Source organism: Sciurus vulgaris (genome assembly GCF_902686455.1).
Source record: "Sciurus vulgaris genome assembly, chromosome: 4".
Taxonomy (NCBI): Eukaryota; Metazoa; Chordata; class Mammalia; order Rodentia; family Sciuridae; genus Sciurus; species Sciurus vulgaris.
In genome coordinates, this window is record NC_136464.1 from 102258968 (window position 1) to 102285088 (window position 26121).

At 38.1% G+C, this 26121-nt stretch overlaps 1 protein-coding gene across 1 annotated transcript in view; it reads left to right on the top strand.

The window, feature by feature from the left end:
- The first annotated feature begins 7440 nt into the window (after window positions 1-7440).
- The window catches only part of SGCG (sarcoglycan gamma), an 88607-nt gene continuing 69926 nt past the window's right edge, over window positions 7441-26121 (top strand). The window contains exon 1 of the mRNA XM_079138879.1: window positions 7441-7621. The gene's annotated coding sequence lies outside the window, so the exon portion shown is untranslated. The remainder of the gene's footprint in view (window positions 7622-26121) is intronic.

A 26121-nucleotide genomic window follows, 5' to 3' on the forward strand; every position in this document is an offset into this window, starting at 1 on the left:
GGCTATTATGAATTATGCTATTAACATAAGTTAACAGCGTACATGTTTTTACTTCTCTTGGAACCAACCTAGATGCCCTTCAATTGATGAGTGGATAAAGAAACTGTGGTATATATACACAATGGAATATTACTCAGCCATAAAGAATGACAAAATTATGGCATTTGCAGGCAAATGGATGAAATTGGAGAATATCATGCTAAGTGAGATAAGCCAATCTCAAAAAGCCAAAGGACAAATGATATCGCTAATAAGTGGAGGATGACACATAAAGGGGGGGAGGGAAGGGTTAATGTTAGGGTTAGAGTTAGGGTTAGGGAGGGGGGCAAGTATGGAGGAAGAAAGTACTGTATAGAGGGTAAAGAGGGGTGGGAGGGGTGGGGGGAAGGGAAAAAATAACAGAATGAATCAAACAACATTACTCTATGTAAATTTATGAATACACAAATGGTATGCCTTTACGCCATGTACAAACAGAGAAACAACATGTATCCCATTTGTTTACAATAAAAAAAAAAAAAAACATTTGCAGGGGTCTTGTTGATAGATGTTAGTGGATCACCGACTTCAGTAGGAAGTTACTTCAATCCAGAATTCTATACTAACTGAAACTGATATTAACCTCTTTTAGAGAGCAGAATAAATTTCTAATCATAACAAGACTCAAACAATCTACTCCTCAAACACTCTTTCTGAATAATTACTTGAAGGTGGACTTCATCATGGCAAGGGAATAAATGCAAAAGCATGCAGGAAAGTTCAGGGAGCAATTAGCTCAGCTCAGGAGAGTAGTGACGCCAGTGGAGATTGCATCTCTGCAGGGGCTCAGTCCACCAGACTGAGTCCACCAGGAAAACCCCAAGCACATGAATGCTGGATAAAAAGGATATCGTGGGGCTGGGGGTGTGGCTCAGTGGTAGAGACTTGCCTGTCATGTATGAGCCACTGGGTTTGATACTCAGCACCACATATAAGTAAATAAAAATAAAGGTTCATCGGCAACTAAAAAAAATCTTTTTTAAAAAAAGGATATTGTGGACAATGGGTATTATTATAAGAAATCGGTCAAGAACTTGAGGATATGATAGAGGTGATTAATTCAAGAAGTAAAAAGGAAGACAATTAGAAAATAAGGGAGATGGAGTTTGGTCACATAAGAAAGCCAGAATCCAAGCATAACAGAAAACATATGAATTAGAAAATGAAGGCAAGAGAATTTCATGAAGAAAAATGGAATTGATTCCAAATAGTAGATTCAATTAATAAAAGCTGACATATAGCTAGGATATGCTGAGGAAGGCATATTTAGCACTAGGTGATAATGAACATGAACTAAACTGATGGATAAATATAATGCCTAAAGTTAGGACACTGAGATACAGCAATAAGAAGTCTTTTAAAGGTTATATAAAGGAAGATCTAAGCAGGAACCTCACACAAGTGCAGATGGAGGTGGTCTGGGCAGAAGCAGAGACAGCAGGGTTTTTATTATGAGCCCTTCTGATCAATTTCCTCCTTAACATGTGCAAGTTCTACTTTGATCATTATTTTTAATGTATTTCCTGTGGTTCTAATACGCACATGCCACACTTCCATTCCCTGCCTAAAATGAGAATCACTGCCCAAGAAGTCAACACTTAGTGGAGCTGTAACATCTGCTACCTATAAATTATGCAAAGTCATGTGTTCATGGAGAAATACTTTCCAAATATTATGACCCAATTCAGCAATTACCAATGAATAAGGCATAATATTTTGAAATTTCAGGTAGTACTCTATTTTCTCTTCTGAAATCTAAGTTTTCTTTTTCTTTTGATCTTTCTTACACCTCTTATTTCTCTATAATAAGATTCCATGTGTTTTTCCCCTCTGCCTTTTCTAAGAACATTAAATTAGCCCATTATACTAAGCAATAAGCCCTGAATTCTCTCAAAATACCAAGAAAACCATAAAACACACATATTTAGTAATTTAGTCAATAGTCTAACTTTTTATCGATATGGCTATTCTAAAGGGAATCGGAATTTTCTTTGTTAAAATGTGTATGTTTGCTGATCTTGTTTTAAAATAGAGAACGTGGATGAGAATCATCCATCTAATGACAACCAAATGAAGACTCATAGTTTTCTGTCATATACAGAGTCATTTAGTCTCTTCATTTTGAGGAATTGTAACTTCAATGAAGAAGAAATACTTGAGATGATATTTTTTCAATCTTAGTTTACCAATTACAAAATAATTGTTTTAGTCAACTTTTTCACTGCTATGACTTAAGTTCTGACCAGAACAATTTTAGGGGAGGAAAAATTTATTTGGGGGCTCACAGTTTCAAAGGTCTCAATCCACAGATAGCAGGCTCCATTCCTCAGGGCTTGAGGTGAGGCAGAACATCATGGCAGAAGAGTGTAGCCAAGGAAAGCAGCTCAAGAAGCAGAGAGAGAGATCTCTACTTGCCAAATACAGATATATACCCAAAGACGCCCAATGCCCCACCTCCTGCCATACCCGCCTGCCTTCAGTTACCACTCAGTCCCATCAGGTGATCAATTCACTGATTAGGTTAAGGCTGTCATAACCCAATCGTTTATTCTCTGAACTGATTTGCACTGTCTCACATGTGAGCTTATGGGGGACACCCCACATCCAAACCATAACAATAACTAATTTTGATTTCACATTTAATTTATCCTAAAAAACATACTTTCACAACTGTTTACTGACCTCTTCTGGATAATTCCTGTAATGTCCTCTGGATCACATAGACTCCCAAGACTATCTTCTCTGACCCTGTGGGGGGCCAAGAAGAGAAAGATCAACAGAAGAGCAGGTTTGGGGAGACCAGAAATTTTGTTTTGGAGGGAAGTCTGAAGTAGTCTGGGGGGAGTTCATCAAGAATTTACTGCTGCAATTACCCAGTTTGAGCTCTGTTTTTTTTAATTGCACTATGAAATTCATAAAGAACACTGGCAAGGCTGATGTAACTATTCAGAGTTTGGCCCATTGAGGGCTCACTGTGTGTAGCCCCTCAGCAGATGGCTGCTGGTCTAGTTGAGGGGGGACAGGTACATAAACAAGTGATGGCAATGTAAACACAAATAATTATATTTGCATTTGAAAAGACATATAGAAAGCTGATAGTGAAATCTAAGGCTTTGAAAAGTTAAATAGTACATCAGTAGTTCACCAACCGAAAGAGGTGGGCAGTACCCTTAGAGATAAAGTCAAGCATAATACAGCAGTGTGATTTTGTCTCACAGAATCTAGAGGACAAGGAGCACCAGAAATGGACTTCAATCCTCAAGGCACGTGTGACAGGTCAGGAACTTGGTACCATATTCTGGAGACATGCTGAAGGACTTTAAGCAGAAAACTGATGTGGACAAAATTGCCTATTCCTGCAGCTCCCAGGAGTATAAGGTGGAGTGAGGCAGGAATCCTGAAAGCCAAAGCGGCAAGCATGTGGCTAGACCAACAAATGAAACCTGAGATGATGAGTCCCCACAGCCAGGCAGGGACACAGAGTAGAAAGGGGAGGCGGAGCAGAAGATAAGGGGAGGGAATTCCCAGGACTTAGTGACTGGCAGCCTGGGGAATAAAGGAGACTCCCAAGTCTATCTTCTCTGACATTGTGGGGGGCCAAGAAGGGAAAGATAGACAGAAGAGCAGGTTTGGGCAAACCAGGAATTTTATTTTGGAGGAAAGTCTGAAGTGGTTTGGGGGACTTTCATCATAAGAATTTATTGCTGCAATTATCATACAGTTTGAGCATCCCTGATCTCAATGCTTTGGATGGAAAGTGTTTCAGATTTTAGAATTTTTTCAGATTTGGGAATATTTGCATAGACTTTACTAATTGAGCATCCTTACTCTGACGATCCAGTGCTCAAAGAGCACTTTGAAGCATGTTGGATTTTGGATTAGGGACATGCAACCTATATAATGTTATGAAAATGATTAAATCATGGTTCCCATGTATAAAGAATACTCAACTTGATGGTTCTCAATCTGACAATGGTTCAATTTAGGATTTTTTTTTTTAACTTTACAATAGTGGGAAAAGTGCCTTGCCTTCCTTAGAAACTGTGTATGGAATTTTGAATTCGGATTTTTTTCCAGGCCAGCTATGTGTGGTCTGATTCCCCCTCACTGTCTTGGTCAATGGCAGCAAGCACAGTTCCCAGTCAGCCGTGTGAACATGAGCTGTTCTTAAAGCAACCCACACTGCAGTGCCCTCTGTTGCTAAAAATATAGAATGGTCAGTAGGTTCGACCTACCATATTTTCAAGTTACCATGAGTTTATTGGGATGCAATCTCATCCTAGGTGGAGGAGCATCTGTATTCAACTTTAGCTTATCTGGCAAGTTTTACTAGTGAATTTAAGACCTGCCTTTTCACAGAAACTACTTTAAACTCCTACAGTTTTTTTTTTTTTTTTTTTTTTTCAAGATTTAAACTATCTCGTCCCCTACTGTCACACTTTCTCCACAGAGGACTTTGCCTCCTACTTCATGTTAAAAGTAGAAGGGATTGGTTCAAAACTTACCACATCACTACAAAAGTTCCCTATTTTCATTAGTTCTGAAAATGAACTCCCCAACCAAACCTCCTAAGCCATTCAGCCAGCAGCATGGTTACCTGTAAGAATCTAGAAACCACTCTGGACATGGGAACTCACATAAGAGAATTTATTATACAAACAGGCAGAGTGTCTCCCTGCGGGGTAAGAGAGAAAATGAGGGGAAAAAAGAGACAGAGAGAACATGCAAGAGAGAGTGAAAAACCAGGAGGAGAGAGCATGAAAGTGAGGAGGAGAGAGTGAAAATGGCAGGGGAGCTATTCTTAAAGCAGCCGAATTCCGTGGGCTAACAGGGGACCAATAACGGAGAAGGATTCTTGCAAGCTGACTGATGAACCAATAGCTAGCTAGGATGTTCACAGACTGACAAGCTAGGTTGTAAGTTTGGGAGGCGGGGAAATGACTGCAGTGTAAAGTGGGGTGGGGGGAGCAGCTTTATATTATATTACCTATGAACAAGCAGATGAGAGACTGGAAAGGAAGATCTAGGAGCTCCCCAAGGGCTGTAGTGTAGTATCAGGAACAGGAGCAGAGGGAAAAGGAGGTGAAGCCTAGAATGGACCTCAGAGGTATGGTGGCTGTGCCTGGAAGCCAGTGGTAGTGGAACACCAAATACCCAAGAGGTACATGAAGCCACTTCTACCCATGCTTTATTACCTTTGTAACATAGAACATATTATTTGTACCTAGGTGAGTGTTAGACTGGGTTTTCTTTAAGATCACTTGAAGCTCAAAATGTTAGGATTTCATTGAAAACGTATCTAATATGTGTATGTGAGTTTCAAATGTAAGCTAGACCTACATTAAAACTTTGAAAATCCTGTTGTAATCATTTAAACTTACCTGTGTTTATAGTTTGAATCTGGAATCTTCCCTGAAAGAGCTCACGTACTTAAGACTTGGTCCCCGATACAGCCATGCTTAGAAGTGGGGCTTTGGAGAAGGTGATTGAATCATGAGATCTTTAATCTCATCAGATAGATTGACCTGTTGGATTCATAATTTGATGGCATTATTGGGAGGTGATGGTAACTTAGAAGGTGGGATCTGTGTGTGTGTGTGTTTGTGTATATGTGTGTGTGTGTGTGTTCCCTGTTTGCTATGAGGTGAGGTTTCCCTCCTTAATGCCCTTAAGGCCATTATGTTCTACTTCACCTCTGACCCGAAGCAACGGAACCAGCTAACCTTGGACTTGAAACTGTGAGCCAAAATAAATCTTTCCTAAGTTGTTTTTCTCAGGTATTTTGCCATAGAGACAAAGAGCTGACTAATATATCCATAAAATAAAAACCTCCTTTAAATTATTCTCCTATAATACCAAAAGTAGATGTTGGTAGAATTCAGCGAATCTGTAAATGAGAGTGGAAATCACACATAATAAATCTTAATTGTTTTTATAGCACAGTCCCCAAAACATTCAAAAAGTTCATTGTTACAAACCCAGTTCACTGATGAAAAGGTCCCTCGATATGTAACTTTTAAATAAGTGGCATTTCAATCAGAATATAGAGTTAGAATTTTGAGTTCAAATATCAGAATACAGAGTTCAAATTTTTACTTTTCAGACACGTACTAATACAAACTTATATCTCATATTGTTGTTAAATACATTATTTTTTTTGTTAAGAATTTACACTTATGCTACAAATTTGTGTCTAACTGATTTGCCCTGGGAGAAGAGATAATAATGTGCAGAGAATTCATGAAAGACTTTTAAACACCTTATAAATATATGATTAGTTAAAGCTATGCCAGCTTTTAACTTAAGGCCTGCAGCTGTTGGTATGATAGAAGCATCAAATTTCAAGAGACGTTAGAGTATGAATAAACTAAAGGAAAAGTCCCCTGAGAAGAAAATAAAATAAAAATTAAGCATGTGAATGATCATTGCATTGCTGCTTATATTCAAGTTTTAGTGCTAAAAGGTAAATTTCAAATATATAATTTAGATTGTTTCAGTTCATGCTACAAACTAGGCTCCATAAAGATAATGCAAAATAAAAGATTAAGCTTACTCAAAAGTTTGATATTTATTTTATTTGCCCCTTTTAAAAATTGGATTTAATTGTTTTTAAAGACGATTTAAGATCACATAATTACATTCACATACTTTGTTAAATATAATATAAATGTTAGTGTACTGGAGAATAAGTGTCACAATTTTAGCACAAATTTTGTTTACCTTCTATTTATTTATGATAATCACTATTTGCATTTTTCTCTTCAAATATCTACCTTTTTTCACTTAGAAAAAGTCTAAAGGCAATGATGTGTGTCTGTGTTACTGGAGAGTAAACCCAGGGGAACTCTATCACCGAACTACATCCCCAGAACTTTTTTTGTTTTGTTTTATTTTACTTTGAGACAGGGTCTCACTAAGTTGCTGAGGCTGACATCAAACTTGCAATCCTCCTGCCTCAGCCTCCTTCATCACCAGGATCACAGGCGTGCTCCACTGTGCCCAGCAAGGGAAGTGATCTTTAAAGACTATTGTTTAATAATTTGCAGCTTTTTTTGGATGATTCTAGTACACATACAATACTAATAAAGTCCCAACTTCTAAATGTTGCATGTTAACTGGAAGTGATTGTTCATGATATTTTACCAACATTAGACTCTGCCAGGAACTAGTCTCAGAAGTTTCTTCTTATTCATTTAAGGTAAAGCTTATTTTAGAAAGTTATAATTAAATAAGACAGTCATGATTCAGGGTTTAAATGTTGGAATGTTGGTTTTGTAAGAATGGTTTGGACTTGTTTTGTTTTGGACACACTGAGAACTGCATGCTGGAAGTGGTTCCCGAACAATTTCAAGTGTGGCCTGAGCTGTTTATGTCACTGAGTAAAATTAGATGTGCTGTTGCTAGTACCAGCGGCTGAAACCCGAGCCGAAGTCAAACACGTGAGAGCCTTTTCTCCCTGGCTAGTTGGTGAAGCCCAGCTCCTTCCTTCGCATCCTGTAAGTAATGGAAAAGTTTGAAACACTCTCCAGTAGAGCTCAGGCCAGCTGTCGCTAATTCAAGGGTGTTTTTCAAAATTTCTAAGGTAAGTAACCGGTTCAGGTTGGATTTTGTATAATTAAAACTGTAACTTAAAAAACAAAGAGTTATATGGTTCTTAATTTTTTTTTCTTCCTACGTAGAAAAATACTTGGTGAATTTAAATGAAATTTAAACTCATAAATTATTTCTAATAAATGTTTCAATTAATAACAAAATTAAGTTAGCTACTCATTTCAGCTGTTTAGTTTATTCTGATTTCTAAAATGCTGTATATTTTAGCATAATCATATATTTCTCATATTTTCATTTTGTAAAATATGATAGCATTACCATAATATTGGGCATTAAATTGTATACTGTAGTTAATTTAGGCAAAGTATAATCTTTATGATCACCTTCTTCCAATTCTACTCTAAATTTTTGTGATAAAATTATATTTGTTTTAGAGTTTATTGATAGTTTTGTTAGATATTAAGAAATAGACTAAAGTTAATGGGAACAAAAGTCAAGTGGTTTATAATGTGGGGATAAGCAAGATAAGAGCAAAATATCAACCTGGTTCCCTAATTGTTCTTGGACTAAAAATGGGAGGAATGTTTCTCTCCCAAAATCTGAAAAAAACTTAAGTGCTGCTCAAAATATATGAAAAAGTAAAGTAAGTTGAGTGAAAGAAAAGATGTGCTAGCGCTTTTGCTTACTAAAGTTGTGGGTCCCTTCTGTTTCCTAATATGTGGCACTTGGAAAACAAATTTTTAAAGAAAGTAATAAAGCAAGATAATAAGGGAAAATATAACTCAACTGCCTGAATGATTCAGCAACAGGATGGAGTAACTCACTAGTACAAAAGAAACTTCAAAATGTACCACATTTACTTTTTGCTCTTTTTCTTGAAAACATTTTGCAACGCGAGGTACGAAGAGGCATACTTAAGGAATTTCAAAACTAACGGTTCAAGTTGGGGTTAGTTTTATAGGTTCTAGAATTTGAGATATTCTTTCAAACCCAAATGAAAAGGAGTATTTCAGTACAGTTAGATATATATCTAAAGATACACAAGTATGAGTTTCCACATAATGCTGGCTAAGCTTGCATGTAATCTACTGAAAAGAAATTTGTCATATATTGTCCTATAAAGAGAACACTTTCTGGTCATTAACTAAATTGCTATTGGAAGGAATGCGGAAATTAAATGCTAATTGTGAATTATGAGACGTGTCCAATCTGTTCAGCACTGTGTATCTCGGAAGGGCTGCGATTCTTCCTCTGCTGTACACTCCATGGCCCATCGTGGCTTCCCTGCTGCTTCCCAGTCCTGCCCACCATTGCTGTGGCTTCCCAGGGGGGGCAGTTAAAAAGAGCAGAGCCTGAAGATGACTGCCTTGCTTCAGAACTGCCTGAGCCTCCCCACGTGTTTCTTTCTATCCTTCCTCCTTTTCTCTCAGCCTTATCAACGTTTCTCTGGCTTTATTCTTCTCTGGACCTGCCACAGGGCCAAAAAATTCTATGATGTTTTCATGAGTACTGTAGAATCCATCTCCCACCATATTTGCCCTGTGGACTGCCTGTTTAATTTTATGTGTTATGCTGTAGAGAATTTTATGGGAAGATTGTACAGGAGTATTTAGTAATGTGTGACTTTGCAAAGAAAGGTCTCCAGACCTCTCAGAATCCCTCAAAATATCCAAGTCTACTGAACTTGGGGATGCCTCGTTTGTAGCACACCATCAAGGATCTGTGAGGCTGGGGGCTTAGGGAGGGCTCGATTGCATTCGAAGGTATTTGCTCTTGGTCCTACTGTAGAAAGGAGTCCCTGGAACATTTACAACATAAGAACTGTGCAGTCCTCTTTATTCTTTGGAAGAACCACCCTCTTTGCCATGGAAAATAAATTATGGCAGTGGAGGAGGAAGTGAGGGATACCTTAATATCTAGCTTCACCTTTATGACTATTTTAACTCAATTTTTAAATTTTCACTTTTACTTGGGAAACATCTTTGAAAAGTGTAACACTTTTATAACAATAAATGGTGAAAAGTCTAGATTGTAGCATCAGATTGTTGTGTTCTGACTACACGATCTCCTGTGGATTACTTAATTTCTAATGCCTGTTTCCTCATTTGTAAAAGGGGGGATTAAGTCCATAAAAGGCACTTGGAAAGTTTCTAACTTCTGAGGAAATAGTCATCCATATCATCATTCTCATCATTTAAAACATATAATCTATTATCTTGATCCCCACTGACAGGAAGTGAGGGAAGAACCTCAGAGAATAGCTGTGAATGGTTAAAATGGCTAGCCTGCTTCTCTGATCCTCTAAAACAGCCCCATGAATAATCCCTAACCAGGCAGGAGATTCCAGGCTGAGGCTATTTCTGCTCCAGCTGAGAATGTTCTCCTCATGCAGAGACAGCCACTGAGGAGTGGTGTGCACATTCCAGGATGCAAATAGCAAATCCTGCTTGAGTTTTCTGCAGCTGACAATCTCTAATGGTAAAATTTAGCCACATCAACAACAACAACAACAAAAAAGAAAACCAAATAACTGTTTAGATTTCCTATGAAAATTTTCCTTTCATTAAACATTTTATGTCTTAATGAAAACTTTTTATCAAATATTCTGAAATGTTAATCTTGGTGAAACATAGAATGCATTTTGCATGTGAATATTTTGGCACCATTTGAACGTCACATTAAATCATCCATTCCAATTTTGAAGAAAAGGTAACAATAAGGGTAGAAGTGAATCATGGCCCTGAAGCCCTCTGAAACTTTTTAAATGAACTGTCAAGGCAATTGGAAAATTGCATATGCACTTTTGATAAGAACCTTAACTATGTTTACCTCAAGAATTTCTCTTGGCTTTAAATCTTTCATTTAGAGTCTTGCAACTAAAAAGTTCAGCTTAGTTGATACATTCAAACAACTTAGTTTTCTTAAAATTTGTTCTTAATTTTGTATTTAGGGCCTACCCAAAGTAAGGGTTTATTTTGTTTTGTTTTCTAAGGGGAGAATTGGGTTGGTTTGCCTGAAAATTTCACATTTGGTATAAAAAACAAAAGAGGTGATAAATTAGTTAATAGGCTAATTTAGTCTCTGTTTGATTAAGTACAGCTTTCATGTGTAATTTTAATTTAAGGCTATTCTAAACTCTTTCGTTATAGTCAAGCTTAAAGGTCACACACTTACAGGATAAATGGCACTACCATAATACTGGTCTCCTTCACAGGGATGGTATATTAACTGGCTACTGAATGGCCAGTAATTTCTCTAGAGATTTGCCCTGGGCTCCAGGCCATGTCTGTGTCTAGGTCTCTCTCATGCCCTAGCCTGCTTTACTGGTTGCTGATTAACTTTCTCTTGAGGCCATTTCCCTAATAAATCACCTGTACAAAAATCCACATCTGAGGCTCTGCTTCTGGTAACCTGGCTTAAGAGAGATAAAGCTGAACAGTGTCCTATTGAGAAATCCATCAGTGTGTCTGATCACTTTTTAAAATCCCTATCTTTCCAAGAGCAATTGCTTAGACAGGATCCCCAGGAAACAGGCTGAGCTGGATGTCCAGTTATTGAAGCACACCTTCAGTAAAAACACCTGCAAGAAAATGAAGGCAGTGAAATTGGACCAAAGGAGATGCTGAATAGCAATGCAGATGTGACAGAGCTGGACTAGACCTCCAGACTACATCCCGAATTGAAGGAAAGGCTGGAATTTTGCACCTGTGCCTTGTTCTGACATTAGATAAATGTAGCCCAGGTGAGGCAGTCCAAAATCATTCTTGTCACTTGCTATTACTTCTGACAGCTAAGAAGTGAGTGTCTTGTTCTCAAGAGTGACCATGGTAGTAAACTGTTGGAGCCCATCACTCAGATTCTCTCGTTTCATATACCTATTTTGGGAATAGCTCCTCCAGGATTCTGATTGGTCTCTTTTCCTGAGAAGACTACTAGAAGAAGGCTAATGGGATGAACTACAGTCTCTACTTGTGAATTGTTCCTCAGGACTGCAACTGATACTTATCATTTCTCTCTCTCAACTTCCACCTGCAACTACCCACTCAAGATTCCCCTCACTGTCAGATGACACCTTTGCTGGTGTAGGTAGCCAACCTGGTGAGGTGACTCTGACAGTTAGCTCTGAGAGGTATGAGCTTATCACCATCTTTATCAGCCCAGTGAACTTGTAGTTCATGTTCATTTATGGTCAGAATAGCCAGGGAAACACCCAGGAATGCCCTGTTGGTCTACCTAAGTAACAAAGATATTCTTCCTAGCCAGCTATTGTCAGAATAGTGCATCCTGTTCTTCCTAGTGAATCTTGCCATGGAGCCAAAGGACTGAAATAGCAGCTTGAGGATTAATGGAACTCATGTTGTGCCCCCGAGGAGAAGCATTGGTTTGAAAACAGACTTCAGACACACAGAACCCATGGTAATGGGGATGGGAAGCACATATGTTCCAACTGGTCGTAAAAAGTGGTGCTAGAAAACACAATCACTTCTACATTCAGCCTTCACTCCAAGACAGATTTTTTTCTCCACTATGAAGCAGCACCATGAAGGCTTTGATTTAATATCCTAAAGCATTCCTTATCCTCTTAGAGGTCTCCAATGAGGACCTCAACAGCAACTTTAAAAGATATTTCTGTCTGGCAGTTCCTTGGAAGTATAATAAAGGATAAGAACAATGGGTCATTAGGTCCATTGTCTGTAGAGTCCCACATCAGTAGAGTAAATGCTCTATGAGTCCTTGGACAGAGATGCTTGCTGAGGTCCTACAGGTAGAAAATTCTACCCCCAGCCTAGGAATCTGTTCCAGTCAAGATGATGTGGTCAACTGGTCACTGAGTGGCTGCTTGGTCTTTTTGAAGGATGGTACTGTCTCCAATTTCAGCACCTGTCATGGGTAGTTTAGATCTGTCTTGCTGAGGGAAGCCCTTGCCCATGCATGACCTTCATCCCTACAACCCTTTAGGGATACTCTTTGAGAGTTTATTGTGGGGGTACTGGAGTGAGTGATGAGGGCCTGGGTGGTATCAACTGACTGAGTCATTCTGATTTTTTTGGTGCCGCCTCTGCAGTGAACACTCCAGAGGATATTGACAAAGGTACAAAAGGAGGACACAAAGACCTTCCCTTTGTGACCAATAGGTTCATCCACAAACCTCTTCCTCAGGATTCTCTGTCCTTCCCCTTCCAAATTCCCCTCTTCCAGGCCTCAACGAACCAGCCTAATCATTCACTACCATCCATGGACCGTGTGTATTCTAACCTCATGTGATTTCTATTTCTACAAGAAGTGGCTGAGCCAATGTACTACTTGCAGTCTTTTCCTTGAGGAAGTTTCATTTCATGGTCATCTTTCAGGGTCACCCCAATTGGGGCTCTAGGGAAGCAGCAGGCCTTTGATGGTTTGCACCAACACTATGAACCAATCCACCCTTAACCCAAACTTGGCCTTTTTCTTCCCCATACGCTGGTGATGAGGGACATCCCCAGGTAGCCATAAAGCAGGATAAGCTGGGAAGGGTGCTGGTGCATTAGTGGTGACATGGATTCCAAATCACCTGCACATGTAGCCTGCTGTATCCTCGGTCTGCTCCAGTCCCTGGTACACCACTTCTAGCTTACAAGGGTTGCTGCTGGGCCTCCTGACATTATATCATGGTAGGCCTCACAGACATTGGGTTGTGATAGGAATTCCTGGCTACACGAATTCCTGGTTACTTGATGTCCCATGGTCAGTACTTTATCTTCACTAAGCCCAAGTAGAACTTAGGAAAATGCTTTTCAAATGACATATAATTCTTTGCTGCAGATGCTATGGCCTTATTCCAAAATCCCAGGAAGAGGTCTATGTTGTGATTTTTCCACTGCTGCTTGCCATAAATATCACATTGTATCCTTTTCTATCATCCCATAGGGGTGCCAGGATATATGGCCTAATTATCAGGAATGCAACCTGTACCTGCTGCCAAGTCCTGTTCTGGGCTCCTCTCAATGCTATCAGCTTTCGTTATAACAGTAGAATAGGCTAGCTTCAGAACCCGATATGGATTAAAAGCCTTTTTTTTTTTTTTTTTTTCCTTTACAGTAATGGTAGGTGCAAGCTACAATCATTTACTCTTTACTTTTCAGGGGATTTTCTTGAATGTTCTGAAGCAATGGACTTCTATGACATTCACTAACTTGTCAAGTCCCAAAATATTGGTAGGATTTATCTCATACTTTCCCAATGAGTGTTTTACTGAATACTCCAACATATGTTTCAAAAGCACTCCCCTAACCTAATTAACATAGTACCATGAATCTAGCAAACAATTGTGTTCCAGAAATGTTCAAGATGGCCCAAGCCCTTCTGAGTACATGAAGACAGAGGGTAACAGAGTTAAGCATCATCATGGAGCAAGTAAATACTGTAGTCAAGCCCATGTGGATGTGAACTACTTCTTGTCCTCATCTGTGAGATAAGTGGGGGGAATGCATTTGCCAACCCGGTGGCTTTGCACTGGGGCTAAATTAATCTGCATCAGTGAGAATGACACCCCTGCACATCAGCTCCAGAAACAACTACCGGGTTAGACTTGAGGCAGACCTCTGTTGTCTTCTGGGAAATATCTGTTTTTTCTAGGAGCCAGACTGGTGAATGAAGTAGGAATTTGGTTTTAACTGATAAGCTCATGTCCTGTGATATGGGCACTTTTCTCTGCCATTCTTCCTGGGATACACAGGGAGTGAAGTGCAGTCTTGGAGTTTTCTCTTGGTTTTCCCCACTATCAAAGATCCTCTCCCAAGGAAACTCCCTACATTGGTAGTTCTACCAACTACCAAATATGTACATCCCAATTTTATATGTTTGTCAGGGAAATGACCATTCTGTAGTTCCAAGGACCAAATATGATACAAACTAGGGCCAAGATTCTATTTGTCACCTGATTCCCATGTGTCCTCACCATGATGGCACTTCAAGTCCCTAGTATTAATGGTCAAGCTAGATTTTATGTCCAGCATACTCAAATTGTTGAGTATTGCCTTTTCTACAGTGTACTATAACCCAATTAAATGGGTTTTGGCTCCCTTGGGAAAGACCCGGGGAAGATGGCAGTCATTGCCATGCTTACTTTCTCTTATGTGGCAAGGCACTCCCCTCTGGTGACCTGGCCTCTCCTCAGTCAAGGGTTGCTAGGTCTGGAGACTGAATTAATCTGGAAATCAAACAAAGAGTTGTGATTTTTATGGGGGCAATAGCCTTAGGCCTACCTGGAAACCTGGGAAACCTCATTGATTTTCTTCTTTTTTTTTTTTTTTTTTTAATAGCACTGGGGATTAATCTAGGAGTACTTTTCCACTGAGCCACATCCCCACCCCTTTTTATTTTTTATTTTTATTTATTTATTTATTTATTTATTTATTTGAGACAGAGCCTATCTAAGTTGCTGAGTCTGGCTTTGAACTTGTGATCCTCCTGCCTCAGCCTCCCAAGGCGCTAGGGTTATAGGCATGCACCACCACACCCAGCTGATTTCTTTTGCTTGATAGATTGAATTACCCCCTTGTGGGATGTTGATCCCTCTCTTTACCCTTCAGAGACAGTCTTGCCTTTCTGACTTTTCTCTTTCACTAAGCATCAGCCATGACTGTCTCCAATCCTTTGACAGCTGACCTAGATCCATCTAAGATCCTTCCAAATGATAAATCCTGTATCCTCAGAGAATGTTCCTCAATGTGCTGGACTGGATATCGGTCTCCCTGCTCTAGAACTGAACTTCCCCAGTTGGGTTGTGTTGTTATTTAGCCTTAATTATTCCCTGAGTGACCAGAAGGGGAAGTGGTGAACATGTTGTCACATCTTCTTAACATGGGAAGAAGAGAGCAGAGTGGATCATTCTCCTCTAGGGAATCAGGAGTTTCCAGTTTCTTGAGTGCTTTATCCAAGATGTTTCAACCCAAGTCTCAGGGCCCACTCCTACCCTGTGAGAGCCATCCTGACGGAGCGGACAGTCCTGAACTGACAACTCTATCTTCCCTGGCACTCCACTGATCTCATGAGGAAACTGATCTCTTCCCAGTTCACCACAGTGACAGTTTGAGCAGTGGTGCCATATTTTATGTCATGGACTTTCCCTATTCTACCTACTGCCAGGAAATGATCCTTATTATCAGTCATCGATGGATGATCCTGTTCCAAGATAGTGCTTTCAACTTAATTCCCAGATTTTTCTGGCCACTAGCCCTGTTACATCAGTTTCCCTGAGAAACACAGAAGACTAGCATTTGCATGTGGGAAGTTAATTGAGAAAAGCTCTTAGGAAGAATAACTTTGAGGAATCCAGGTTGAACAGAAAAGGAAGCTGAATTGTGGTGTGGTGACAACAGAGGCCCCAGCTGACCCTGCAGGGCTTTTGGGGGTGCTTTCTAAGGTAGACTGGCCCTTCAGGATGTCCGGGATTAAGGCAGGAGCCAAGCCCTTGTTCTCAGTATTGGCCAGTATTGGCTGCCCAGAGAGCTCACTTTGGGTGAGTCAGATCTGTTCAGGTCCAGAAGACGGTCTCAGGTATGACCGCTGAGCAGGGAACAGCCCTAACAGCTGGGTGAATGCATTAAGCTGATAATGGAAGCAAAGTTGAGGTGAAGAGGGAAGAACTGGGTAGCACATTATAGCAGCTGCTACAGCAATATTTTTAAGGATTTCTGTCTTTATAATTTTTTCTGAAATTTTTTAGGAAATAATTTTCTTTCCTGACTTGTTTTATCTGTATGGATATGACCAAAGTGCAATCTCATAGGATAATTAAAAATAGTATTTGATGGCAGTTTCCTTGTTGCGTTATATTCACACATGTAATCAACCAGTATTGGTAGGAGTTCTAGACTCTGAGATTGGTCAAACAGGAAAAAAATTCATCTTGCTTTCACAGAGGTAAACACATGATAGGGGAACATAGATGCAATATTTGGGGTTTTTTGTTTTGGTTTGATTTGGTTTGGTTTGGTTTTGGATGTTGAATTATCCAGGAAACAGGAGATTGGGGAAGAAAATGCTGTCAGAATAATTTCAGCTGTAGGTTCACTCCCAAATAATAGAAAATAAAACAAAACAAAGCAAGTAATTTTCCTGGATTCAGAAGTAGGTAAACAGGTTAGAGCTACTAACATAACTGAGTGCCCCCAACTCCAACCTCCCAGCCTAACCCTGCACAAAATCTGTTTTAAATCATAATTATACTCAAAGGGACATGTCAAAGGACAACTAAATATCAGTCTCCTTATTCTCCACATAGATAAATTAGAGGTCTTTATTATTTTGGTGGTTACTTTGATTTATAAAAAGAATTTTATATAATTGCTCTATTTAAAATATTTTAGTATTACTATACATAGAAAGTAGATCTACATGTAAGTCATTTACATAATAATTTTAGCAATTTGGTGTTTAAACATCTTTACCTTGAAGACAAAATGATTGTACATAGTTATGGGTGCAGTGTGAAGTTTCAATACCTGTGTGCATTGTATTGTGATCAAATTAGGTTTATTAGCCTATCACTTTAACATTTATTATTTCTTTGTGGCATTCAAAATCCTTTCTTCTAGGTATTTTGAAATCCAGAAAGAATTATTATTAACTGTATTCACCCTACTGTGAGATAGGAAGATCCTATTTCTCCTAACTATAATATTGTCTGCTAATAAACCTCTTCCCATCTCCTCTTCACTCTGTTCAGCCCCTGATAACCATGATTCTACTCTCAACTTCCATAAATCAACTTCTTTACCTTCCACATATGAGTGAGATCCTATGGTACTTGTCTTTCTGTGCCTGGCTTATCTCAAATAACATAATGATCTCCAGTTCCATCCATGCATCATAAATGACAGGATTTCATCCTTTTTTATGACCAAGGAGTATTCCATCCTGTATAGATACAATATTTTCTTTATCCTTTGTCAACTGAGGGATATTTTAGGTTGATCTCATATCTTGGCTGTTGTGAATAATGCAGCTACAAACATGGGAATGCTGTGTTGGTCACCTTTGCATTACTGTGACTAAAATACCGGACAAGAACAACTTGCAGGAAGAAAAGCTTATTTTGGGCTCAAGGTTTCAGAGGTCTCAGTCCATGGTCACCTAACTCCATTGCTCTGGGCATGAAGTGAGGCAGAACATTAAGGCAGAAGGACTTAGTGAAGGAAGCTGCTCAGCTCATGGCAGGTGGGAAGTGGGGAGAAAGGGGAGTGGGGAAGGAGCCATGGGCAGATGTAGTCCAGGCCATGGCCCCAGTGACCTACTTCCTCCAGTCCCACCTCACTCGCCTGCAGTTACAACCCAGTACTTCAGTTCTTTCAAATTATCAATCCATCAAATGGCCTAATTCACAGATGAGGTTACAGTTCTCATAATCTAATCATTTAACCTCTGAACATTCCTACATTCCCTAACACATGAGCCTTTCAGGATATATTCACAGCCAAAGCTTACCTACCATAGATACTGATTCTATTTCCTTTGGATATGTACCCAGCAGCAAAATTACTTGATCATTTTTGAGGATGCTACCATATTTTTTCCCATAATGTTCGTACTAATTTACATTAGTAAATCACCAACAGTATGAAAGGATTTAAATTTCTACTCACACTCACTAAAACTTGTCTATTTTATTATAGCCATTCTAGTCAGGTGTGAGGTGCTATATCATTGTGATTTTGATTTGCATTTCTCCAATGATTAGTAATGTTGAGTATATTTTTATATACCTGTTTGCTATTTGTATGTTTTTCCTTGAAAAATGCCTATTCAGGTCTTTTGACCATTTTTAAATCAGCTTATTAATTAATTTATTGCTATTTGATTATTTGTATTTCTTATATTCTCTGGATATTAACTCTTGTCAGATGTATAGCTTGCAAATAGTTTCTCCCATTCTGTTGATTGTCTCTTCTCTCTGTTGCATGTTTCCTTTGCTGTGCAGAAGCTTTTCCTTTTTAATTTGATACAATCCCATTTGTCTACTTTTGCTGTTGTTACTAATACTTTAGCATCTTATTCAAAATATCCTTGCCCAGATGTCCTTGATTAGTTTTATTAATGACATTATATAGCTCTTCTGATTTGATGTAATGTCTGTAGTAATATTTTCCAGAACTTTGTCAAGAAGTAGCATCACCACATTCTTTAAATATATAGTCTTTGAAACATTAAGATGACCTAGCATCAGAAACTATGAATTTCATACTTACTATGCAATAATAGCAAGCATAATGCTTTCCCTATGTTAAACATTATTTTAGGAGCATTGTATTTTGCATTTGGAGTTAAGGAAGTACAGGCTTCCAGATGTGAAAGATGCCTAAATATATTAAGGGATATTAACACATGTGACCTTTACAAAGTTAACTAGATTGGTTTTGAATGTCAATGACCAGTGATAATAAAGTGACTTTGAAGGATTTATAATAACTAAAGGCATAATAGCCTTTATGAAACTTATAGTTCTTGAGATGTTAAATACTGTAATTTACCAGGAAGTTTTACAATTCATCTGCTTCAAGAAAGATAGTCATCAGGTACAGAAAAATCGAACTTAAGAATTTTGATAGTCACAGCTGCAAGTCTCCTTTGCAGAATCATGTAATTTAGAAGAAAACTATTATATCACTCACAATATTGGGAAAAAACCCTTTATGATATTAAGCCACAGGCCTATGAAATGCTCATATTCTTGAACAACTGAATAATTGGAAACTCTATTTGGTAAAGTTATTTTGTTGATGTACCTTTCAGAACACCTATACAACCAAATATTCCACATCTTTAGAGGTCATTTCTGAGCAATTTGAAGATACTTTTTGTACTCAAAACTCAAAATCCACAACAAAACCTTAGAAAGTACATGTTTTTTTAAAGGCTGCATATGAAATCAAGAAATAAGCCATCTTGTTCATCTGACACCTAAATCAAAGAAGTATATGCTTTAAAAACAAACAGATTAGCCAGGATCAAATAATACTATGCCTTTAATCTGCCCCTTTTGTTGTGAGGGTCTTAATGTTAAAAGACTGTGAGTCCCTTAGTAAATCTTCACCATCTTTCCCAAAGCTCTACTAAGACCTCAACTTGAGTAGCTTGGGAAAGAAATGCTAGTCTGAAGAAGGAAAGGAAAAGGAGAAAGAGCAAGGAGAACTCCGAATGTCGAGCTATCGAGTTCAGAGATAAGAAGGAAACATCGCTCCTTGCACCACTTCTTGGGGTCAGGACCAGGGGGTCAAAAACACAGAACTCTTCAGCAGAGCACTTCCAAGGTATTCAACCCAGTATCAGGATGCATCCTAGAATTGGGGTGGTCAGAACCCCAACTGTGAGGAAGAGCTGGACAAGCCATTTGGGTTGATCAGCTGATAGAATTGATCAGCATGCTTTTATCATTAATAGGTCTTTAAAATTTAACCTGGCTTATATATGAAACCAAAAGAGAAATGCCTGAGATTTGAAAAGTAGAAGTAGAAACAGTGCTTTTCAGATGCTAATCTTCCTCTTAGATCCAACCCATTTCATCTTATGAAGGTAGAACTTTCTTTGATCTTGAGCTTTAAATGCACAGTTCAAAGACAAAGAATGCTTATGGGATTAACATTCATGAACGTTAATAGAACAGTGTACTTGACCACTGAAATGTGAAATGAGGGAAGTTTCAGTCTATGAATCGACACATAGGCATCCAGGCATCTATCACACCATTAGAGCAACAAAAGGATCTGGAAAATAATAATATGTAAATCTATCATTTCCCCCTTTGGTTCAGTGAGTCCCAGTTCTTTTCCCAGCTGTTAATGTAGTTGCTATTGAAGTTTGTAGGGTCTCTGTAAAAGAACAGGATGAGAGAGAAATAAAATATAAGATGGAATGATTCAGGTATTTAAATATAATGTTATAGCCTAACATTGGAAATTTATTCCATAAATGCATCACAGATAAGAATATGCTTTGTTCTACCTGTCTTCAGTAAATACTTACAATTTGAAGCCGACTGTGCACCAGACATTATTCTAGGGTTCCATCTATACAATAAATAAAAGAGACACCCTTCCTTTCCTGGTGAAGAGCCTAATGAGGAATAAGCAACAAAAAGTAAACAAAGATATCATTAAAATTCCTCTAAAGAGTTATAGAGGAAAGAAACAGGACACATTACATATTTTCCATCCCAAAATTTACACAGAACAGTGAGCATGAAAGGCTGGGATCAGGAAGTCAGAAGTGGCAGGCATGTAGGACAGATCAGCTCTCCAGACAGAGGGAAAAGCCTGTTCAATGTGAAAGGAAGCCATGTGGACAGGAGCAGAATGGGATAAGGTGGAGCTGGAGAGCCTACATGTACCTTATGGGGTTTAGGTGCAATGGAAAACTCCTGAGTGACCTTGAGCAGGGCACCTCAGGTCAGCTGTTGAGCTGCCATGTACAGAACTGGATTAAGAGGGTCCAGTGGCAGTACAGATAGAATGGTTGGGTCAGGGAGGAGAATGGATCAGAGATGTGGACATGAGTTGCTGATGAAGTAGACACGGGTGGCAAAGAGGAATCAAGGACGGCACTCGGGTTTCTGAGAAAATAATTTGGAAATAGCTGAGATGAGAGAAGGCCAAGAGGAGATTTGGGAGCTGGGAGTAAAGTTATTGAAAGTTAAGTTACTTTTTTACTTGATGTGCCAAGTGGAGATGTCAAACAGGCAATTATCAGATGTGAGTCTAGAGATATTTTATAGGTTATGAATTTGGGGATCATCAGCCTATAAGTAGTATTTAAAGATAGGATTATGAATAGGGTCAAATGGTCCCAGTAAGGTTCAGGCAAAACCCGACAGTTAGAGACTGGAGAGAGAAGATTATGAAAAAACTGAGAAGGTAGAGGAAGTGTTTGCAAGGAAGAAATAGCCAACCATTTAAAATAAAATAAAAATAAGATAAATAAACAAAATGAGGAAAATGAGCATAGAAAAGTGAATATTTGACCTAGAAACAAAGAGGTCTTATGATCTCTTCAGTATTAGCCAAAGCTAAATATGATGACATAACTTTCAGGGAAATTGTCCTTCTATCTAAAGTTTTATTCGTGTACTCTTTTCCCTCTCTTCCCTTCCTACTGGTTTCTTCTCTGGCAAGCTCTCTCCAAGTGGTGGGAACAGGAGGGTTGGCTGCTAGGTGTTAGATGAGCCATTAGCTTCTGATGCCAGAGGCAAGTGCCTTTCAGAGCATCTGAATCAATTTTGGAACAATTGGTTCTGAATGACTGTTTGAATCCCAAGATATCCCAATGCCATTGTCCATGTCTACACTAATGATACATCCTACCTGCTCCACCAGTGTCATATACACAACTGTGATACTGGAGGTGTTCACCTTGCTGATAGGTGGACCATAACAACATGGAGCTGAAGAGGGACTTTCCTGGGGAAGACAATAAAAGTCAGTGCCTACCATCTTATGATACAGAAGAAAACAGTAGAGGCTGATTAAGTTGTTATACAGAAGAAAATAGGTGACACCAAATATAATATGATACAGAATAATACAGTAGGCACCACCATATAATGTGGAACGAGACAGATACCCACTGTACTATGATATAGAATAAAACTATAATAAATATAATAAACAGAACTGTAGGTGCCCACTATCATATGATACAAAAAAACAGTAAGCACTCATTATCATGTGATACAGAAGAAAACAGTAGACGCCACTATCAATACAGAAGAAAACAGTAGGCATCGCTGTCATATGATACAGAAGCAGACAAAGAGTTGCATCTGGGCTTCCAGCAGCTCATCAGTAGAGAACTTGGTTAGCATTAACTCTACTCTCACTGCAACCAGCTGCTAACTTTTCTGTCTACATTTTGATATATGTGCACTAAATCAGAGGTGGATGGTAAGTAGAAATCATGCCAAGAATTGGAGCAAATTCAGTACCAAGTAGCACCTGATTCTGGTTAAGAGGCTAGGGATACAAACACCACTGTCTGTTATGCTATTTCAATATGTGCACTTCTAGTTAACCTAAGTACTGTTCTCCATGCATTGCTCTTCTGTATCATTTCTGCCAACTGAATCACTAGATGCTAACTTCACTCCTTAGTCAAGTACTATATAATGACAATGTAAAAGCTTCAAATTTCTAAATTTACTTAAAAACCAGGACAAAACATGGAAAAAAGTAGAATATTTGAATTGCCTACTTTTGTAAATATAATACTATTTTAAAAGGAGCCTGTAGCAGTGGTTAAAAAAATAAAACCATACTTTTATAAACAAATATTTTTATGCCAATGGGATTGAGTCTTTTTCTTTCCTTTTAGTCACTTTCTCTATAAATAAAACTTTCTTCTTCATTCATGTTTGTTTTAAAAAAACTTAAAAATCATTTACTCTGTTGGTTTGACATACTTTTTAAGAGTTGAATTTTTCATCATATTTTAATAATCAGTCCTACTGTAAAGAAGAGAGAACAGTTTCCTCTTTAAAATGGGGGGGTGCATTGCACACATATGTGTGTGCATTCATGATAAGCTTATGTGCTATTGTGAGAATTATGTGATCATAACTTTGGATAAAATCCTTAATGATGATCTACTTGCTTTTCTATATTTAGGTATATCATGCTGGCTAATTTGAAACATAGAGCAGAAATGTTCTTGAAATTACTTGGTCATCCTAAATGAGTCATAAAGTTGGCATGAGTGTGGTAAATTTATTACTATAAAAGATATGCATAGGTATATATATTCTATAAGTCTGGAAAAATATAGAAAAACGTTTGGGAAATGCTATTTTAAGTGAAGAAGGTAAACGATAAGGAGAAAACTAGCATTACCAATTTCCAGATTTCTTTGTAGCATAAAACCCACTCCCAAAACTTTCATTCATTCTGGAAATGCTCATCGATCATCTATGATGTGCAAATAACCCACACTCAGTGTGCTTATATAGTCACAGAGTTGTAATTAACTCCTTGTGTAAGTTGCCTGGCTATTTTGATGAATGATGTAACACGATGCTAGTAGTTAGATAGTAAGAAAATATTCTTCTTGACATTAGAGCTAGATGATATGGCTTATGAAAGACGGTTTTTGAAACCATGAAAAATAATTTTCTGGGAGTTTTCAGATTGACATTATGGGTGCTATGAGCACTATACTGAAGCCCACAGTCATAAAACCCTGCGCCTGCAGGACCTTATCTGAAGCAGGCAGAATTCCATCCCTAACACTCAGGTGAATTTCCCAAGAAGCCATGAGGGAAACTGGAGAAGTCGTACCCTGTGGACCTTCTCCACCTCATGCAGGGTGGTTATCCTTGATAAATTAAGTTACAAAATATGGCAGGAAAACAGCATAAACCACAGTGAGCATTATCATCCAACATCAACACCAGCCCTATTTTATTTTCTTCATCATTCTGCTATGAGTTTCTAATTTAACTATATTATGACTAGTGAAAAGGATTATGTGAGATACATGTTTTGACATTTCTTCGTACTTCCTGTGACCTCGAATGTTCTTAGTTTTTGTAAATTTTTCAGTGTGTGCTTGAAAATATGAGAATTTCTCAATGTCAGTTGACTGTGTTTTCTGCACCCTAACTCATTTTGGTGGACTTGATCTGTTCATAAAGGTATTGAAATTCTCCACTCTGACAATTTTCCAGTACAAAAATGAATTTCTCCAAGTAGATGGATAGATGTAGATATATGAGGAGCTGTTGTTAGGTGCATACAAGTCTAGAATTTGTATAGCCTCCTGCAGAATTTATTTTATATCTAAGTAATATAGTAATACTTCATCACAGTGTCCTGTAATTATGGGAATCCAGACATTACATAAATGACAGGTGGCTTCTGCCCCATGAGAAAGGAGTGACTGAAGTTACCATCTTCTTTGGGAAAGATTTCAAAATGGCATGTTATAAGGATCATGTCAGATGGGAAACAATCAATGATTGCAAAGAGGGTGTTAGGATGGACCCCTAACACCAATAATCTAAACTCTTCTTCTTAGAACAGACTAATGAAATAGGCTCCAATGAACCAGGAGACTCAGAATAGTGCCCCTTTCACCTCCTTCACTTCCTATTAGAATTGCTGTGCAAGCTCCAGGTTTCACGTCATTCCCAGAGGGATGCAAACATTAGTGCTTGCTGGAAAAGGATGGATTGAAACCCTCTGTGAGATCCTGGACTTCTGGGCCATGGTCTACATGTGTTCACCAGACTGATGAACTTAACTTTGCCTCACACCTCCATCTTTACTAAGTTGAAATTCGGGGGCCATACTTGTCATGTTAAGATGGGCTTCACTTGCTTTAATGCCAAGTGGGATTTTTTTTTTTTTTCTGTTTTGTTTTTGTTTTTTTACTTTAAAGTCTATTTTACCTTGAAAGCTGTGCTGTCTGATGTTGACTTTGGTATCCCACTTTTGGTTTCGATGTTTTTCTGGTACATGTTTCTACCATTTTACTTTCAATGGTTTATTGCACCTTTTATTTTTCTATTGGATTTTTAAAAGTTTCTGATGATTTTATTTAACAAATTTGAATTAATGTATCCTGCTCAGGAGTCAGTGTCTGTTTTCAATCTAAATTGTCTTCAATTGTAGAAAATGATTGATGACTAATTATGTCTTTAACCATCATCTTTCCTATATTTCCTCTAGTTCTTTACACTGGATCTCCAGTATGACCTATTGAGACCTCCTCATTCATTAATCACATCCTTTAAGACTGTATTACATTTTCCACCTTTATCATTATATGGGGTTTTCTAAGATCTACTAATTCTCTTTACAGCTATATATAATCTGTCAGATATAAGGGAAACTACACATTGTATAACTTTAACCTTTCTCATTCTTTGAATTCCTAGGTATGATTGAATTTCTCATTTCTGGTGAACCTGATTTGTTCTTTATCTACCCCTTCATGTCAATAAATGTTAGCTGAAATAAAGAAGGTCATTTAGCAGCATTTATTTAGTAGGTAACTATGTTCAATTCACTATATCATGTGCCATGACAAGAATCAACAATTGTAGAAGGCAGAATGCCTATCCTTAGGACCATTTTTTTTTTAAATAACAAATACAGAACCATGATTTCCACAGTATATTAAAGTTTTTATCCATGCAAAAACATAATTATTTTTGTCTGGTCCTTGTCCATTAAAAGATTAATAACTATATTTGACAGATGCATTTCAATCCACTTGTAGTTAAGCATAGCTTCAATATACTTTGAAGGATAGTTAGCAAAGAAAGATATATAATCTTTCAAAGATAACAATTTTTTTTAAATAAGTGAGTCTATAAAATCAAATTCTGTTCAATATGTATTAAGTCTCAGAATTCTTTATAATGGAACGTATATAATATAAATTCTAAAATGTTTGCTTTGTAATTATTTTTCATAAAGAGTCAGAAATAGGTCCAAAAATGCTATGCATTGTTCCAGTCAGAACAATTTCTTGCAAACATGAATATGATGACCTCAAAGTGCT